This window comes from Schistocerca serialis, chromosome 3 (assembly GCF_023864345.2).
Source record: "Schistocerca serialis cubense isolate TAMUIC-IGC-003099 chromosome 3, iqSchSeri2.2, whole genome shotgun sequence".
NCBI lineage: Eukaryota > Metazoa > Arthropoda > Insecta > Orthoptera > Acrididae > Schistocerca > Schistocerca serialis.
The window spans coordinates 522071577-522092139 of record NC_064640.1 but is presented as its reverse complement, the minus strand read 5'-3'; the positions used below and the strand labels follow the sequence as shown (position 1 = coordinate 522092139).

Sequence of the window (20563 nt, the reverse complement as noted above, 5' to 3'; positions counted from 1 at the left end):
TTAGTGGTGACATTTGGTACAGCTTTTACAAATTTTAAGTATTCCGTTAATAAGTAAACCACTTCTACAGTTTCAATGATATCAAAAATGTTATAACTCAGTGGTAAGAGTTTCATGTTTGGATAAAAATTCAGAAAACTATTTTTCTTTTCCTAATGCCACTTTGCTTGTTTTGTCGAAAACAGCACAAATCACCAAGCAAAATAATCCTATCTGAATATTATAATCTTGCATTGTGGCTACAGCACTGTGGCTGAACATCAAATAGTCACATATATTGAAAAGATAAATGTAGGTGTATATAAAATTTCAGCACATGTAAGTAGAGACACTATGGAGACAGGAGGACTTGTCATATATGTTAAAATTTGTCATAATGTGGGAAATTTAGAAACTAAAAAATTTTGTGTTGAGGAACATACAGAAGCATATGCGTGTGAGCTTAAAACTAAATAATGGTACTTTTATAACTGTAGCTTTCTATAGGTCCCCATTGGGAAATTTCCAGCTATTTTTGAAACTTGGATTCTTTGTTGTGCTATCTGTCAGACAGAGGGAAGTAAATTATTGTTTTTGACAATTTCAATGTAAATTTGATGAAAGAGACTGATAGAAAGCTTGACCTTGAAGTATTATTTGATTCTTTCAATTTGATGTCAGTTATTGATTTTTCTATTCAGATACTACAGGAAAGCAGCACACTGACAGATAATGTTTTTATGGACCAAGGCAAATTTAATCAAATAAATACTTTTCCTGTTAAGTATGCTACCTAAGCATTATGCACAGCTAGTTACAGTATATGACATAGCTCCATACAGTAATGCTAAACAGTCCTCCAAAATAGTGCATTCAATTACCAATTTAACAACTGCAAATTTTAGGGAAAGCTTGCAGCAATTTTACTGGGATGAGGCGTACAGGGAACCTGATGCTAACCAAAAATTTAACATATTTTATGATACCTTTGTGGGTATATTTGAAAACTGTTTCTCTAACAAAACAGTGAAACATAATTGTAAGACACCATCTAAAAAGCCATGGCTTACTAAAGGGATAAAAGTATCTTGTAAACAGAAAAGGAAAATGTATCTTATAGTGAGGACGAGTAATGGTCCAGAAACAGCAAAACACTATAAAAACTACTGCACCATATTATAAAAAGTTATTAAAAACTCCAGAAGTACATGCATTTGAGATTATCATCTCTGATAATAAAACTAAAACAATTTGGAATATTGTTAGAAGGGGAAACAGGGCAACTGAGAGCACAGGAAGACTGTATTTCTGTCAAACTCAATGAAAAGTTTGTTAACAAACTGTCAGAAGCAGAAAACATTTTTAATAATCTTTTTTTCAGTGTTTCAGAGAAAATAGGACCCAGGTAAAGTGTCACAGAGAAAGTAGGATCCAGATATTCATTATAAAATGCAATGCAGCATATGGAAGAGGCAGTACAAATGGAGTCTGACTCAACTAACCTCTCCTACTGTAATTACGAAAATAATAAATTCACTCAAAAGTAAAAGCTAGCACGGAATTGATGGCATTTCCAACAGAGTACTAAAAGGTTGTTCCCAACAGATAAGCATGTTTCTCAGCCACATATGTAGTAGCTCACTGAAACACGTAATTTTTTCCAGATAGACTGAAATATGCTATTGTTCAACCACTGCATAATAGGTCTGATGTCCAATATTACTTCTGACAGCTTTATCCAAAATTCTTGCAAAAGTAATGTATTCAAGAGAAGCATCACATATTTGTAAAAATAAAGTACTAACAAAATATCAATTTGGTTTTCAGAAAGGCTTATCAACAGAAAATGATATGTATGCTTTCACTGATCAAATGTTAAATGCTCTGAATAACCGAACATCCCCCCAATCAGATATTTTGTGATCTCTCAAAGCCTTTTGACTGAGTGAACCGTGAAATTATTCTAGATAAGCTGAAGTATTGTGGTATGAGTGGGACATTACATAAATGGTTTAATTCATTTAACTGGGAGAATGCAGAAGGCTGAATTTAATAGTACGTATAGTCTGCAAAAATCAGCAAAGTCCTCTAACTGGGGAGGTATCTAGAATGGGGTCCCACAGGGTTCAGTCTTGGGTCCCTTATTGTTCTTAATATATATTGCTTGCCACTCTATGTTGCAAAGCTAGTTCTTTTTGCTGATGATACAACTATAAGGCAAACCTACATTTCTAGCATTTGTAGACTTAGAGAAAGCTTTTGACAATGTTGACTGGAAAACTCTCTTTCAAATTCTACAGGTGGCAGGGGTAAAATACAGGAAGCGAAAGGCTATTTACAATTTGTACAGAAACCAGATGGCAGTTATAAGAGTCAAGGGACATGAAAGGGAAGCAGTGGTTGGGAAGGGAGTTAGACAGGGTTGTAGCCTCTCCCTGATGTTATTCAATCTGTATATTGAGCAAGCAGTAAAGGAAACAAAAGAAAAATTCGGAGTAGGTATTAAAATCCATGGAGAAGAAATAAAAACTTTGAGGTTCGCCGATGACATTGTAATTCTGTCAGAGACAGCAAAGGACTTGGAAGAGCAGTTGAATGGAATGGACAGTGTCTTGAAAGGAGGACATAAGATGAACATCAACAAAAGCAAAACGAGGATAATGGAATGTAGTCGAATTAAGTCGGGTGAGGGAATTAGATTAGGTAATGAGACATTTAAAGTAGTAAAGGAGTTTTGCTATTTGGGGAGCAAAATAACTGATGACGGTCGAAGTAGAGAGAATATAAAATGTAGACTGGCAATGGCAAGGAAAGCGTTTCTGAAGGAGAGAAATTTGTTAACATCGAGTATAGATTTAAATGTCAGGAAGTCATTTCTGAAAGTATTTGTATGGAGTGTAGCCATGTATGGAAGTGAAACATGGACGATAAATAGTTTGGACAAGAAGAGAATAGAAGCTTTTGAAATGTGGTGCTGCAGAAGAATGTTGAAGATTAGATGGGTAGATCACATAACTAATGAGGAAGTATTGAATAGGATTGGGGAGAAGAGAAGTTTATGGCACAACTTGACCAGAAGAAGGGATCGGTTGGTAGGACATGTTATGAGGCATCAAGGGATCACCAATTTAGTATTGGAGGGCAGCGTGGAGGGTAAAAATCGTAGAGGGAGACCAAGAGAGGAATACACTAAGCAGATTCAGAAGGATGTAGGTTGCAGTAGGTACTGGGAGATGAAGAAGCTTGCACAGGATAGAGTAGCATGGAGAGCTGCATCAAACCAGTCTCAGGACTGAAGACCACAACAACAACAACAACAACAACACAACTATAATAATCACAACCAAAAGACAAAAATCATCTGAGGAAATTGTAAATAATGTCTTTCAGAAAATTAAATTTTTAAGTGGTTCTCTGCAAATGGACTCTCACCAAATTTTGAGAAAACACAGTACATACAATTCTGTACAGTAAATGACACACACCATTGATAAATATAGACTTTGAACAGAAGTCTGTCACTAAAGCAGAATATTTAAAATTTCTGGGTGTGCACACTGATGAGAAATTGAATTGAAAGAAACATATTGATAATCTGCTGAAATGATTAGGATCAGCTACTTATGCTATTAGGGTTACTGCAAATTTTGGTGATAAACATAACAGTAAACTAGCCTACTATGCCTATTTTCATTCACTGTTTTCATATTACATCATATTTTGGGGTAATCCATCATTACGAAAAAAAGTATTCATTGCACAAAAGTGTGTAATCAGAATAATAGCTTGAGCCCACCCAAGATCATCTTGCAGATATTTATTTAAGGAGCTCAGGATATTCAAAGTACCCATGCAATACATATATTCACTTACAAAATTTGTTATTAATAAACCACCCAGTTCAAAAACAATAGTGAAGTGCATAGCTATAACTCTAGAAGAGAGGATGATCTTCACTATTCTGGGTTAAATCTGACTTTAGTACAGAAAGGGGGGAATTAGGCTGCCACAAAAATATTTGGTCATCTGCCAAATAGCATTAAAAGCCTGACAGATTGCCAACCAATACTTTTAAAAAAATTAAAAGAATTTCTGAATGTCGACTCCTACTCAACAGATATAAAGTAGTAACTCTAAAGAAATTTCGTAAAGAAAACTTACATTAAACTAACATGCTCCACATCATTATAAAATGTATTCATGATCTATGGAACAACTATTAATGTAATGTAGCATGCATTGCATCAAGTGAAACCTGTATGCTGATTATGCATAAAAAAATTAGCATCACATTCTCAGGGTTGGCACACTTTGTTAGTTGTTTTGTGTTCTCTTTCGGCCCCTGCAGGGTAAATGCTTGTACAATGTGAATGCTGGGAAATTGTCCCATCTGCCACAATGAATTAAAACCTTCTAGAAAACTTTCCTCTGATACTGTTTACAAGTGTTGCAGCAATCTGTATTATATTCAGTCATGACTGGGTATAATATTGTGTGCCTCAGACAGTGCTGACTCCAACTCCCATACAGAGAAGCGAGCAGTTATGCAACTCAGACTTGTTGGACCTGAAGTCAAACCCATCACTCTCCATGGTCACATTGTCATGGTGAATGCTAGATCCTGGCTGTTAGTGGCAGTAACATAACAAAATGATCTGTCATAGTCTGGGCAATATTTCCATGTGGCTTTTGGAGATACTCCTGCTTCAGTTTCGCTTCTATATGTGACCGATTGCAGTTAGTGGACGGCACACTTTTTTAGTTGTTTGTTTGTCCATGACAATGTGACCATGAAGAGTGATGGGTTTGACTTCAGGTCCAACAAGTCTGAGTTGTATAACTGCTCGCTTCTCTGTATGGGAGTTGGATTCAGCACTGTCTGAGGCACACAATACTATACCCAGTCTTGACTGAATATAATACAGATTGCTGCAACACTTGTAAACAGTATCAGAGGAAAGTTTTCTAGAAGGTTTTAATTCATTGTGGCAGATGGGACAAACTCTCTATAATTTGATCCCTGGGGCAGACAGAGGATGAGCCACATAACACATTATACACACTGAAGTATCCCAGTACGAGAAATAGCAAGGGGTATGTCTATAAGATCTTTAAGACTCCCATAAACAAGTTGTTCTTGTGGTGGACATATAGACAGCATACAGTGATCCTTTGACTGATATGAATTTAAACTGCTACTGCTTGCACATCAGTAACCTGAGATACGGCATCCCATACTCTTGTATAAGAGGAGCAGTTGACAGAATCCAGGAATACTTGTTGTGAGATATTTTTCCTGCCTTTGATTATTCATCAAGCATTGTTCCTCACTACTCGATAGATTGCAAGGGTTTCTGATGTTTGTTGATACTTATAGTATAACTGCAGTCTCAACCAAATGACTGGGCACCACTCATCACTCCAACAAGGTACAGGCTGCCTTTCTAGATGACATAAGCACTTCAAGGTGGACAACCTGTGGCAAGGTGGATAACATTTGTGATGTGGTCCAACCATTTCTGACATTTTATCAGTGTTCAAAAACAGCTGCAGATTGTCCAGTGTTCAGTTTTCTCTGCAGTTTATCCATCTTGGCAGCTTGTTTTCAAGGACTGCTCCATCTGGCAGATGGATCCCAGGTGGAAAGTGGTCACTGGTCATCAGTAAGTTCCCACCAAAGAGAATATGTGAGGGTTGGAAAACAAAAAGAGAGGTGACTGAGGAAGACCCAATAACAGTGCTGAGATGTGAGGGATTGCCCACATTGATGATACACAGCTAACTGATACATCGCAGGACTCTATAATTTGATCCCTGGGGCAGACAGAGGATGAGCCGCATAACACATTATACACACTGAAGTGTCCCAGTAGGAGAAATAGCAAGGGGTATGTCTATAAGATCTTTAAGACTCCCATAAACAAGTTGTTCTTGTGGTGGACAAATAGACAGCATACAGTGATCCTTTGACTGATATGAATTTAAACTGCTACTGCTTGCACGTCAGTAATCTGAGATACAGCAGAGGAATGGTATGTGCTGTTTACAAACACAGCTATCTTTTCTTTGGCCCCTTCCCCATTCAGGCCAACCTTTTGGTGGAGGGTCCAGCCCCTTAGCACAAGGATGTAAGATAGTTTGATGCATACACAAACACAGGAAAAAAGACAAAACAGGGATCTTCCCTGTACTAGAAATTTTAGTTCCTCCACATGTTTCAAATCTATTCATGTTCCACTGTAGTATGGAAGTCACCTTGGCAGTGAGGTTTTCGTCTGTCTTTCCTGCTGTCATTCCTCCATGGTGGGAAGTCTGCAGCAGAGGGGGGTGGGTGGGGAGAAGGGTTACTTTAGGGCTTGCCAGTTCGCTCAGACAGACATTGACATCCATACCATCAATAATATGGTCATTATCTGATCCGTCAGACAGGACCAAGGTCGCATGTTCTGACAGTTTTGGACCTGATCTTTTTTGTTTCCAGCTCAGATTTTGGGGACAGTGTTAAGACTGTTTTAACAGAAACAATATTATGAAAAGGAAAGTTGCTACTCACCATATAGTGGAGATGCTGAGTCACAGATAGGCACAACAAAAAGACTAACAAATAAGTTTCCGGCCAACATGGCCTTTGTCAAAAATAGACAACAGAGACAAACACACACGACTGGGTGTGGCTTCAGCTGCCAGAGACCACAGTTGTGTGTGTGAGTTGCATCTGCATGAGAGAGAGAGAGAGAGAGAGAGAGAGAGAGAGAGAGAGTGTGTGTGTGTGTGTGTGTGTGTGTGTGTGTGTCTGCCATCTATTGTTGACAAAGGCCTTGTTGGCCGAAAGCTTATTTGTTACCGGCATTTTGTTGTGTCTATCTGCCACTCAGCATCTCTGCTACATGCTGAGTAGCAACTTTCCTTCTCATAATATTGTTACATTCCATCCTGGATTTTCCGTTGGTTGTTTTAATAAAAATATTTTTATGGGCTTTTTCTTGTCATGAGGGTGTGTCATTCTTCCTGGCAGTATGGTCTGGTTCCACCATTTTTTCAGTTGTAGGAAAACTTGTTCGTTTAACAAGTGGTGCAGGTTGCTACATTTACAGTTCCAGGCTGTTGTGCTCTCTTCAGCTCTCAATTTCTGTGTGCTGAAACTTGTCTCTGGTACAGGTTACTTCAGTGCTGAAGCAAATGGTTTCATAAAAGTAGGTGGTTGTGTGTTCTTAAATACCCTTTTCACCTCAGGATATGAAATGCATAGGGTAACCTTTATTTCCTAGATTTTCTTCTCCAAATCTGATAGTCTTGTTGGCACAGTGCTTCATGGGCAGATGAACCATGTCATCCACATGCAGCCTGACCCTTGCTAACCACAGTGGTGTGACTGAAGTGTTGACACTCCAAGCAGTGCATAGGGGTGGGTATGTAGAGCCTAGCTTTAAGATCAATAAAGCACACTGTACTCACAGGCAGTTTTGGTAACTGAACATGAGAATAAAAGATGGTAGCTTCTTGAGCTCAACATTTACTGTTTTCATAAAATTCCTGACCTGACACCTTCACTTTCCCATTCCTGTTGCAGTTCTTTGGCATTAATTTCTATGATATGCTGACAGGTTACGACTCACAGCAATTTAACACAGTATTCAACTTAGTTTGATGGCATACTCTCCATATGGTTTGGGATTTAATACATTGCTTTTGTCACCTTAACCAGGAGTGTACCATTACACAGCCTCTTGATAGATTTAAGTTGCCCTGAAAGTCACTATATAATTTTATTTATGTAGCAATGCATCAAATTTTCCCACATTTACTTACAATAAAAACATTATCTATCACAGGGTGTGACATGTTACTATTAGCACTTCCTATGATATTGACAGATATCTCAGGTAGCCTAGCGACACAAGGTCCAATGTACCACCCAAACCACTGAAGGTGTTTGAATTGTACACAGGCTTCATGGACGTTCCATGAGCAGCTGGGGCAACAAGGGTCCCACTTCAAAAAAAAAAAAGACCTATACGATCCTCCTGTTCCCACGACACAACCCAAAGTTCCACTGTCGACCACAGCGCATGGTGTCACTGAAGCATACGCAGAGCTTATGGTTACAGGGGATTGGAGGCACTCTCCAGTCCCTAGCTAAGGAAACCCAGGTTTGCTATACCCATACCCAGCCAATGATGGCTGAGTCCCCTGAGGTGCTCTGCTTTTAGAAAGACCCAGGGGCCCACGTGGCTTTGCTTGAGTATACCATAGACATGGAAAGAATTACATCTACATCCAAACAGATACTACGCAAGCCACCCTACGGTGCATGGCGGAGGGTAAACTATACCACTATTTGCCATTTCTCCTCCTGTTCCACTCGCAAATAGAGTGAGGGAAAAACAGCTATCTGTACGCCTCCGTATGAGCCTTAATTTCTCGTATCTTATCTTCATGGTCCTTAGATGTGATGTTTGTTGGTGGCAGTTGAATCTATCAGCAGTCAGCTTCAGATGTCGTTCTCTAAATTACCTCCTTTCTGTTTATGGAATTCCAATTGGATTTAAAGAGGAGATTTTTGTTCCCCAGAAATTTCATAAGGTGTGACCATAGAACATGTTTCATAGTTCCAAGAGATTGACATCATTTATATAGGCCTATAAGTTTGTGCCTCTGACTGATGACCCTTCTTGAAACTGGGAAAGAGCTGTGCTTTTTTCCAAGCACTAGGTACCATTTGTTTCAGCAACTTATGATAAAACTACAGCTCAATGGGAAGCAGGTTCTCTCCTATTATCATAATAAAACCTCTCATCTGGTCCAGCTGTCTTCTCACTGTTGTTAAGTTTTAGCCTGCTACCTATTGTGTTGCACAGAATAGAGTAGCATGGAGAGCTGCATCAAACCAGTCTCAGGACTGAAGACCACCACAACAACAACAACATCTATTCCATGATTACGTATTTCAATATGTGCCATTTTGGTAACCATAGGATGATTGAAAGTAGGAGGAACCACATCATGATGATCTGAGGTGCAACAATTTCGGAAGAACAAATTGGGTATTTTTGCCTTCTCTCTGTCATCATCTATTTGGTGCCAGTATGGTCACTGAGCAACTGAACGCATGATTTTGACCTGATTACAGACTTTGCATAAACCCAAAACTTCTTAGGACTTTTAGACAGATCACTGAAAGCTTCTCACGCTGCTTTCCACGTACAATCATTTTGCCTTTATTCAGCTTTCTTTCCTCTACTATACTTTGATATTACTTAGATCCGTGATGAAGCTCTCTATCTGCTTTTGAAGCAACTTTCTCACATGACTATTAAACCATGGGTCTTTTCTGTCCCACCCAGCCTTGTCTGGCACGTGCTTATTTGAGGCAAGTAGTGAAATACTTTTGAGTTTTATCCATTTGCACTCCACATTTTTGTCCTCAGACCTGAGTATTTGATGTTGGCTACTTAGATATTCTGCAATTTGTCTCCTACCACTCTTGCTATCCAAAGATATTTTCCTACCTTTTTTAAAAAATATTCCTTGTAACACTCATAGTCACTGATACTATTACAGCCTCCTAGAAATTAACCAATTTGAACAGTCTGTGCCTGCTAAATACTATGTTTAATGTGTCAGGTCCTCAATTATCTGCACAAAGTAATTGTTGGACAATCTCACACTACTCCCTTCCCCAGGCACTAGTTTTAATTACATGACTCTCCCATTCTACAGCTTGCAAGCCGATATCCCCTATATTACCAGGTGGTTATAATTAAACTGACGGTGTTCTGAGTGCTGCAATGTGGGCTGTACACATCACTGAACAATGAATCATTGTAGGTGTGTTCATTAATCAATGCACCTGTGGAGTATGCCGAAAAAAATAACAGTTCCACTTTCTGCCAGCAGGTGACGATATGGAACTGTAAGCAGTCAGAATGTGAAGTGGGTGCAAGAAAAGTGGAGGAACAATCAAGCACAGTAACGGTGGTTCTGGCATGTTTATTAGGACATGATCATAAGTTACAACATGTGTTCAATATGGTCTTCTGAACCAGCAACACATTGCATCTGTTACATGGACAGTCAACAGTTGCTAGCACCATATCCGGTGCAATCGGAGAGATGTGTCATGGTATGGTAGCCTTCAGACCAGGAAGAGTCCAATAGACACAGTCTTTCAGATATTCCCACAACCATAAGTCACATGGATTTTGGTTACAGGATTTGGAAATACACATATCTTGAAATTGCCTAGAAATAATGTGGTCATTACAGAAGGTTCCTCAAAGCAAATCTTTTATCTAGAAAGTGACATGTGGTGGTCACTTCATCTTGTCTGCAAATGGTGGTGTAGACACTGCCTGTGTTTTTAAAAAGCTGGAATCACATACTGCACAAGGAGGTCCTTATAACATGCAGATGTCACAGTACACCTAAAAGGCTCGAGAGGTGTCATCTCCTCAAAGAAAAGCGGACCGAGAATGGAGGAGCTTGTGAAACCACACTACAGTCACACAAGCTGACTGTATTGAATGTTCCAGCACAGCATGTAGTGGAGTAGAGCCCCTTAGGTGACAGTTCTGTGTGTTCACTGCATCGTGTAGAGTAAAATGTGCCTCATCCATCCAAAGAATATTCCCTGGTCACGTCTCATCCATTTCCATGCATGTCAAAAAACAAAGGGCATTGTAGCCTATCTTAGGGCTTTAGTTGGGCCACATTTTGAATCTTGTAGGGATACCAGAATAAAATGGGCTGTTCACTAGGGGAGAGACAATTCCCACAACACAGCCTGAGCACTGGCTGCAGAGTCTCAGGCATGTACTGTACGGTCGGCTATAGCTGCAGCCACTTAATCAACAACTGCCATGGGAATGGGCTGCCTCCCTCTCCCTGCTGCAATACCTAATCACATCTTTCTTCAAATTTCTTTATTATATTCTTTAGCCCATTTATTGACATGGGGCCTCTTCGCAGCTGTTTCTGTCGGTGATGCTCCTACAGTGCTGCTACTGCTATCGTTCTAATAAAACAACTTTAACTGCAGTGCATGATCTTTCTTCTCAATACACATAGTGTTTTATATGGAATACTTCAACCTTCTTGACCCTTTACACCAACAGTCAGTTCACAAAAGAAATCGACATGCATTGGAAAGTGATAAACAGCATATTGACACCAAACCGGAAACATTTCACTTTCTGATTGCTTATAGTGCCATATTTTCATCTGGTGGCAGAAAGTGGAGCTATTATTTTTTTCAGCGCGCTTTGTGAGCGCACTGATCGATGAACATACCTACTATATTTCAGTATCCTGCAATGTATATAGCCCGCACTGCAGCACTCGGAACACTGTCAGTTTAACCCTCGAGTGGGTGTGCCATTTTTAGTAACACAAGTGGGTACATGGCATACTTTGTACACGTGTCAGGAATAGCTGTCCTTATGTCACCAACATAAACATGTATGAGCAATATCACAGTTTAATCTTAGTTTAATTACACATCACTTTGTTGTCATGAACAGGTGTTACCCTAGAGTAAGACCCACTCGGGGCATTAAAGAGCGCACCTGAATCAGATCCCAGCTAACTGCTTATTTGGTTGCTACTTATCTCTTAGACAATTGCCTCAATGTGGGATTATGCTGACAGCTCATAGTATGGGTCATTTTCTTGCATGAATCGTAAATTTTTTCTCACCTTGCTTGCTGTTTATTTTATATTACTACCACTCTCTGACAACACATTTTATCACAGTGTTAACTGAAGCAATATTGAAGGTATAGATATGGGCTTGCAACTGAAAAACAAACATGGAATGGTACAATATATTGTTATTTGTGGTTGGTGCACTTTATACATAGGTGCACCTGCTTGACAGTTAATTATAACCACTTGGTACACTTGCATGATCCTGAAACTTACTCACGATATTCTCCAAGTTGTCTCTGAAGTGCTCCTGATGTAGGTAGTCTGTAAAAGCATCTGATAACCATGTTTGGTCACTTTTGATGCTTAACTTCAGCCTAACTACTTCATATTCAGGATCTGTAATACCTTCACTAGTTACAATAAGAATTATTTACAGCAGTAAATAAGCCACCACCACTGGCACCTAGCCTGCCCTCGTGATATATATTTCATTCTGAGTTTAGGATTTTGCTGCTGTTCACTTTCAGTTTTGGCCAGTTTCCTGTGCCTAACATTAGGTGGATGCGATGGCGACTATTGCTGAAACAACTGGCTTTTGGTTCTATCAGTTTTTGCAATGCCAGTTTAATTGGACTACTACAACTGCTAAAAATAACCGCTTTCTGAGAGAACTGATTTTCATTTTTTTAATTCCAATTATTTCCTGCATTAAACGTAGAAATACAAGAAACATTGAAAAATTTTGACTCCCTTACTTTTAAGATACACAGAATCACAACATTAAATTAACAGGCAAATAAAATAAAACTTAGTACACTGCTTTTCTTGAAAGGTGATAAGTGGTTGACCAAAAAAAAAAAAAAAAAAAAAAAAAAAAAAAAAAAAAAAAATCGCCAGTATTCTCCTATTGATTCTAATGTTTTGAAACTCTGCCCCAAAATCATGTTGTAATTGGGGATCATACTACTACTTGGACATTACCAATAGTCAGTGCTAAACAGTGATAATAGAAGTTGAAGAACTGTGTTTTTCAAGTTAATTTGTCTGTCCTCAAGGGTTACAAGGAGATAATGGTATGTTATGCAGACACAGGCAGCTGATCTCCTGCTTTTTATTTATACTGTAAACTATGAATGAACTGTTAAATTTTAAGTTTTATTGTTACATTATGTCACAAATTTGTTGTGGTTCCTCCCATTTTTAATCTTTTAAACCAAATGAAGCACAGTATTTCATTGATACTCCACTTTGTTAAAACTTCCAGTCCAGGGATGGTGCTATTACGTAATACAACTGATGTCCAAAGACAACAGTGAGAAACTATCATATAGACCAGGTGCGGCCAATCTTGTACACATGTACCATCCAACAGGCCACACCACATGGTAATAGGTATGTTATTGTCTCAGCAATGCTATGCCAATTCTTATAGCATGTGTTTGTTGCTCGTCTCTGTTGGCATTAAAATAGCACTGATCACTTTTCCCATTTTCTATAACACTGCAATAATTCAAAGCAATGCAGGGTTTACAAATAAAAATTATTCATTCTTAAAATAAGGTTTATTTGAAAACAAAAAATTTAGCACTGCTGCAATAGCTAATTTACATTTCAGTTTTTTACCCACTTATTAGTAAAAAATAAAAACATCTGTTACAAGCAAGAGCAGGCAAATACTGAAAAATACTGGTTACTCACAACTAAAATACTGGTATTGGTTTTATCTGGCCAGTTTTTCCTATCCACTCTATATGGGCATTATGACCTTCAATAAGTGAGATTAGCTCTATGACCTTATCATCGATGCTCCTGCAGTTTACTAACAACACATTACAATATTCTCTTTCTAATCGTCAAGGCTGAAAGCTTTTGTTAAAGATTAATGTGGCTGATTTGTCTTCTATTTTGACAGTCATTTCATCAGTGTCCCTAAGGAGGCATTACTCAAACCTAATGCCACACATGCTGATTTACCAGAGTAGCTGCGTCTTTTGTGTAGTGAAGTCCAGACCTTTTAAGGGGGACCCCGCAATTTTCCTTCAGATAGTAGAGGTTGAGAAATTCACATCAGAGATCATTGCAGAAGTGCCCGAGCCTCTGGTTTAAACCTTCCACTCAGCTCCAAACCAGAGGACTGTGATATCATGCTTCCACTCTACAAGAGATGCTAACTGCCTTCAACAATCTAGCCAACTGTGTAAAGAAAACAAGAATGGCCTCCGAATACAGGCAACAAGCATCATTCATGCTGACATAAGTCACTATTGCAGGCAGTTGCATCCAGCGTGTGAAACAGCTGCTGGTAGAGTATCCTCCATGTCTTGGACGAGACCTCTTTGCAAGCATACTGAGTGCACAATGACCTTTTTGCTCATTCTGCTGTTTCCCTAAAAGGCCCTATCATTGGATCTCACAATGAGCAACAAACCCAAGCTCTGTTGTTGTCTGGACTTGGCAGGAAAATCAGTTTCCAGCCCAACAGACAAGACATCACGTGCTGGTTCAGAATTGTTACCAACACTAGGCAGCTCCTCATATCTGTTGCCAAGGTGTAACGAGGTTTCACCTTCCACCCAGAGATAAAAAAAAACCTTCACTGTATGCCATCATCCTCAAGTGAGGAGAAACTGTTCAGATAAGGTATACTGGAAGACAGAGTGACATTGAGGTTGTGAGGAGATTCCAGATGCACCAGAGGTGTTGGAGCTTTTTCCAGTGATCCCTCAACATTGCCACAGCTTACGGCGGCAGCCTAATGCCTGTTGACTGGCCAATGCCGTTTCTAACTATTTCTGAACAGTGAACAATTCACCTTAGTTCCCACACAACAAGCAAAGCCCCCATCCATCTTCTACTATGAAAAAGCTATGTAAAATCAGGAAGAAATTGCTAACCAACCAGTCAGGGACTAACTGTGTAAGAATAAGCAGACCACAACAACTGAGTAATTTCTGTGAATAAAGTGACAGCAGCACTACAGTGATGGGAAACTACACTAAAAACTTAACTCACTCTATACTAATGGTCAAAAATTATGCAAACTCTTACAACAAAATAAAAAGGACTCCTAAAAACAAATAAATTTTTACTTTTCACTTCTACTAAGAAGCACACAAGAATACTACTCAACACGATCTGTGTACAAACTGTGAGCTGCTGTTGATGAACTCTGTACCACTCTATGACTGGAGATCTACTGCCTTCAATGCCTCAAATGCTAAATGCCTCATTAAGTAACTCTGCCAAGCTATGACTTTCCCAACTCAACCCTCAAAACGAGATCATCTCTCTGTAAAATCCTTCTCACACCATCCAATGTCACCTTCTATCACTCTTCTAACCTCTGTAATATTCTTGTGAAACCATTACTACATTCCCAGGAAATGATCTTTATTGTTATTGTAAATAAAGTTCCAGAAATTTCCAAAATAACCTTAAAAATCATTAACGTGTTTTGAAAATTCTTCAAGACCGTATCATCTCTATCACAAGGTTCCTACCCCTGCAATCATTCCCCTTGTACAACATGCCCTATGTATCCATCACTTGCAAATTCTACATTAAAACTGGAATATATGAAATCAGCTGTGTTGAATAAACTGTTCTTGGGTTTCCAACCGAGTCAATTGCATAAAACTACACGAGCTTCCGGCCAAGCACTCCTTGGCCTCTGTCAAGTGATATGACTGCCAGTGGGCTGTTGGTGCGCCCTTATATACAGTAGCCGCCAGCAGTGACGTTACTGGTGCCTGTGGCATTGCCATATTTGGGCATGTTTTGAGTCGGCGTTCGATGTACCCTCTTCAACCGCGCGATTGCTGGATTTCACGTAGTGCTGAGCTGCAAGCCACCGTCTCCATTCAGGGTGTTTGCGGTAATTTTTATTTCAATAGCTTCCTTTATTAAACTGTCCCAGAAGCCATTAGTGCGAGCCACGACTGAGGTATCGTCAAATTTTATGTGGTGACCGTTTTCTAACGCATGCTCAGCTAACACAGATTTCTCTGGATAGCGTAGGTGATAATACCTATCACGTTCTTTCCTGCATTGTTCCACAGTGCGCACTGTTTGTCCGATGTACTTCTGGCCACACTCACAAGGTATTTCGTAGACTTCAGGTGTTCTGAGACCTACTGCGTCTTTAACTGGTCCCAGTAATTGACAGATTTTCATTGGAGGCCTGAAGATTGATTTGATCTTGTGTCTTTTCAACAGATGGCTTATCTTGCCCGACATAGAGCCACAGAATGGCAGCAAAGCAAGTTTCTTTTCCTGCTCTTCGTCGGTGGTCTTATTTTGATATTTCCCAGAAGGAGCAGGAGCGTAAGATCTGTGCCCTTCAGGTGCAGTTACAATGTGCAAAGGAGGAACTAGATAGGTTGAGGAGGGTGAAGGGTGGTGGGGAATGGGAACTGGCAGTTGGCAAGAAGGTAGCTAGGAAGAGGAGGTATTCAGACAGTTTTACTTTGCATACATGCAATAGATATGACCAACTGTCAGAGTTGAGTGGAGAGGAGCCTCGTGTAGCCGTAGATGTAGGTAACTTGCAGCAGTCCTCAGAAATTAGGAGGCCTAGGTTAGTTGCAAAGTCTAGCAGAAAGAAGGTTCTGCTGCTAGGTAGTTCCCACGGTAGAGGTGTGGGCCAGCAGTTGCAGGAAGTGTTGGGGAGTGAGTACCAGGTCACCAGCATTGTGAAGCCTAGTGCAGGGTTGGCTCAGGTGACTGAAAGCATAGGGGAGTTATGTAAGAATTTTATGAAAGAGGATCAGGTAGTGATAGTAGGTGGAGCAGGGAACAGTCTCGATAGGGACGGGGAATATGATGTCAGTGATGACTTGGTTAAGATAGCTACTCAAACTGGTGGCACTAATGTGCATTTCGTGCATCTGTTTCAGCGTTATGATCGGCCTCACCTTAATGCGGCTGTTAGGCGCATTAAAGTGGGGCTGGAGAGGGCACTGATGACGGAGGGCATGGATCACATCTCAGTGGTGCCAGTTGGGTCTATCAGTAGATGGGGTTTCACTAGGCATGGCCTGCGCCTCGATAGGTATGGGAAGGGGAGGCTGGCTAAGCTTATAGGTGACAGTGTAGTGGGTGGTGGTGGTGGTGGTGGTGGTAGTGGTATCACTCATGGAAAAATTCCTGTAGTAGTTGGTGTTAGAGCTGCACCTTTTTTACACTGAAGTCAGTTGATAGGTATACCAGCTTAAAGGAAGTGCCTCTAACTAAGGGCTCACCTCCAGAGGATGTAATGTTTCCAAGTAGAGAAGGAATTAGCATATTTCATCAAAATATAAGAGGTATTAGAGATAAAGTTAGTGAACTGCTAATAGATGTTAACTCCAAAATTATTGGTATATCAGAGCACCTCTTAAATAATTTGATAATTCAGAGGCTTCCTTTACCAGGCTACAGATTAGCTGGCTGTTTCTCAAGGAGTTCCTTGCAGGGTGGGGGAGTGGCTCTGTACGTAAAAAACAGTATTTCATTTGAGTCCTTAGACGTATCATGACACTGCACTGAACAGATATTTGAAAGTTGTGCAGCATTAGTTGAATTTAGTGAAACTAAACTTCTAATTGCTGTTGTTTATAGTTCCCCTAACTCCAACTTCAGAGCATTTTTGCTTAAGCTAGAAAGGGTTCTTGATTCACTTTGTAGGAAGTACCAGAAAGTAGTTATATGTGGTGACTTCAATATTAATTTTGTACATGATTGTGCAAGAAAAAGGATGTTGGTAGATCTCCTAAATTCATATGATCTGATGCAAACTGTGTTTTTTTCCAACTAGGGTGCAGGGGAACAGTAGCACAGTCATAGACAATATTTTTATTCATTCTTCATTACTAGATGGGCATTCTGTTAGTAAAAGCGTGAATGGCCTTTCAGACCATGATGCACAAATTTTAACACTAAAAGGTTTTTATACTCAAACCAATGTCGTATTTAATTACAAACTACGTAGGAAAGTTAACCCAACAGCAATACAGAGTTTTTCAAAACTTGTCAAGGAACAAGAGTGGCAAGATGTTTATAGTGGCAATAATATAGATGATAAATACAATGCTTTACATAACACATTTCTCATGCTCTTTGAGAGTTGCTTTCCATTAGAACATTCTAAACGGGGTACTAGCAGTAATGGACAGCCCGGTTGGCTGACTAGTGGGATAAGGATATCATGTAGAACAAAGTGGGAATTATATCAAAATGTTAGAAGTAGTCACAATCAAGCTACAGTAGCCCATTACAAACAGTATTGTATGGTGCTTAAAAATGTTATTAGCAAGGCAAAAAGTATGTGGTATGCAAATAGAATAGCTAATTCACAGGATAAAATTAAAGCCATATGGTCAGTTGTGAAGGAAGTGTCTGGTCAGCAGCATGAGGTTCATGATATAAAGTCAGTTAGCAGTAATAATATTTCTGTTACTGATAAATCAGATATATGTACAGTCTTTAACAACCATTATCTGAGCATTGCTGGTGAATTAAATAAAAATTTAGTTTCTACAGGAAATCATATAAATTTCTTAGCAAATGCCTTTCCGAGATTGACGTCTGAAATACTCCTCTGTGATACAGACAAGAGGGAGATTGAGTCAATAATTAAATCACTGAAGACTAAGGACTCTCATGCTTATGATGGAGTGTCTAGTAGAATATTAAAGTACTGTGCTGCACATGTTAGCCCTGTATTTAGCCATATTTGTAATTTTTCCTTAAGGAATGGTCAGTTTCCTGAGCGATTAAAGTGCTCAGTAGTAAAGCCACTTTATAAAAAGGGATAATGTAGATAATTTTAGACCTATTTCTATGCCATCAGAGTTTGCAAAAGTTATCGAAAAGGCTGTGTATGTAAGGTTAATTGATAATTTTATATCACACGATTTGCTATCAAATGTACAGTTCGGCTTCAGAAGTCGTTTGACAACTGAAAATGCTGTATTCTCTTTTCTCTGTGAGGTACTGGATGGGCTAAACAAAAAGTTTCGAATGCTAGGTATATTTTTTGATTTAACAAAGGCATTTGACTGTGTTGATCTCACAATATTGCTCCAGAAGTTGGACCATTACGGAATAAGGGGAGTAGCTCACAATTGGTTCACCTCTTACTTTAGCAACAGGCAGCAAAAGGTCATTATTCACAATGTTGATAACGGCTGTGATGTGGGATCTGAGTGGGGTACTGTCAAGTGGGGGATGCCCCAGGGATCAGTGTTGGGGCCGCTCCTGTTCCTTATTTATATAAATGATATGCCCTCTAGTATTATGGGTAACTCTAAAATATTTCTGTTTGCTGATGACACTAGCTTGGTAGTAAAGGATGTTGTGTTCAACATTGACTCGGTTTCAAGTAGTGCAGTACATGACCTCAGTTCATGGCTTGTAGAAAATAAACTAACGTTAAATCACAGTAACATTCGGTTTTTACAGTTTCTAACACACAATTCAACAAAACCTGACGTTTTAATCTCACAGAACGGGCATATGATTAGTGAAACTGAACAGTTCAAATTCCTAGGTGTTCAGATAGATAGTAAGCTGTCGTGGAAAGCCCACGTTCAGGATCTTGTCCAAAGACTTAATACTGCCATTTTCATTATTCGAACGGTATCGAAAGTGAGTGATACTTCGACATGTAAATTAGCCTATTTTGCTTATTTTCATTCACTTATGTCGTATGGTATTATGTTTTGGGGCAACTCTTCCCATTCTAGAAGGATATTTTTGGCTCGGAAACGGACGGTTCGGGCAATAAGTGGTGTGAATTCACGAACCTCTTGTCGACCTCTGTTCACGAGTCCGAGTATTTTGACATTGGCCTCTCAATATGTATATTCCTTATCGTCATTTCTTGTTACCAATATTAGTTTATTTCCAACAATAAGCAGCTTTCACTTGGTTAATACTCAGCAGAAATCAAACCTCCATTTGGATCGGACTTCCTTAACTCTTGTGCAAAAAGGTGTGCAGTATACTGCTGCATCCATTTTCAATAAGCTGCCACTCGAATTAAAAAATTGTAGCAGTAATCCACGCACTTTCAAATCAAAACTGAAGAGTTTCCTCATGGGTCACTCCTTCTATTCTGTTGAGGAGTTCCTTGAAAAATTAAGCTGATTCTCATTGTATTGCTGATAGCGTTTGCTTAAACTTATGGACTGATTTTCTTTCAGGGTCATGAACATTTATTTATCTGTTATTACTTTTATGTTGTAAGTTCATGTACTGACACGTTCCATGACCTTGGAGATTTGCTCCTCAATTTGGTCCTACGGAACTTGACATGTAAATAAATAAATAAATAAATCACTTCTTTCACTTATGGGCGCTGTAGCCATTAGTCCTGAAAACCTTGCGTAGGTGGTTCAGTTCATGGGGCAGGTTATCGTCGTCTGATATTACTTTTGCACGATGTCCCAATGTTTGTAATACTGTGTGCTTCTGTGCTGGATGATGATGGCTGGTGGCGTGCAGGTACAGGTCTGTGTGGGTGGGTTTTCTGTAGATGCTGTGGCCAAGGCACCCATTTCGTTTACAGTGGACAAGGACATCGAGGAAGTGCAATGCATTATCTTTTTCCACCTCCATGGTGCACTGGATATTACTGTTGATGCCATTGAGGTGTTCCAAAAACTTGTCTAGTTTCTCGCGTCCATGTGGCCAAATGATGAACATGTCTGTCAACGTATCGAAAGAAACACTTCGGCTTCAATGGTGCAGCATCTATGGTAATATCCTCAAAATTCTCCATGAAGAAGTTTGCAACAGCTGGAGCCAACGGGCTACCCATTGCTACGCGGTCTGTCTGATCGTAATACTGGCCGTTGTACACAAAATAGGAGGACGTAAGAGTGTGCCTAAATAGCTTGACCACATCACTTACAAAGTAATAGGAAATTAGGTTCAAAGTGTCATCGATACGCACATT

General features: G+C 39.5%; 1 protein-coding gene across 3 annotated transcripts in view; it reads right to left on the bottom strand.

Annotated features, from left to right (window-relative positions):
* Positions 1 to 20563, bottom strand: part of LOC126470398 (transcriptional adapter 1-like) — a 178391-nt gene that overhangs the window by 6049 nt on the left and 151779 nt on the right. The gene's annotated exons all lie outside the window — the stretch shown is intronic.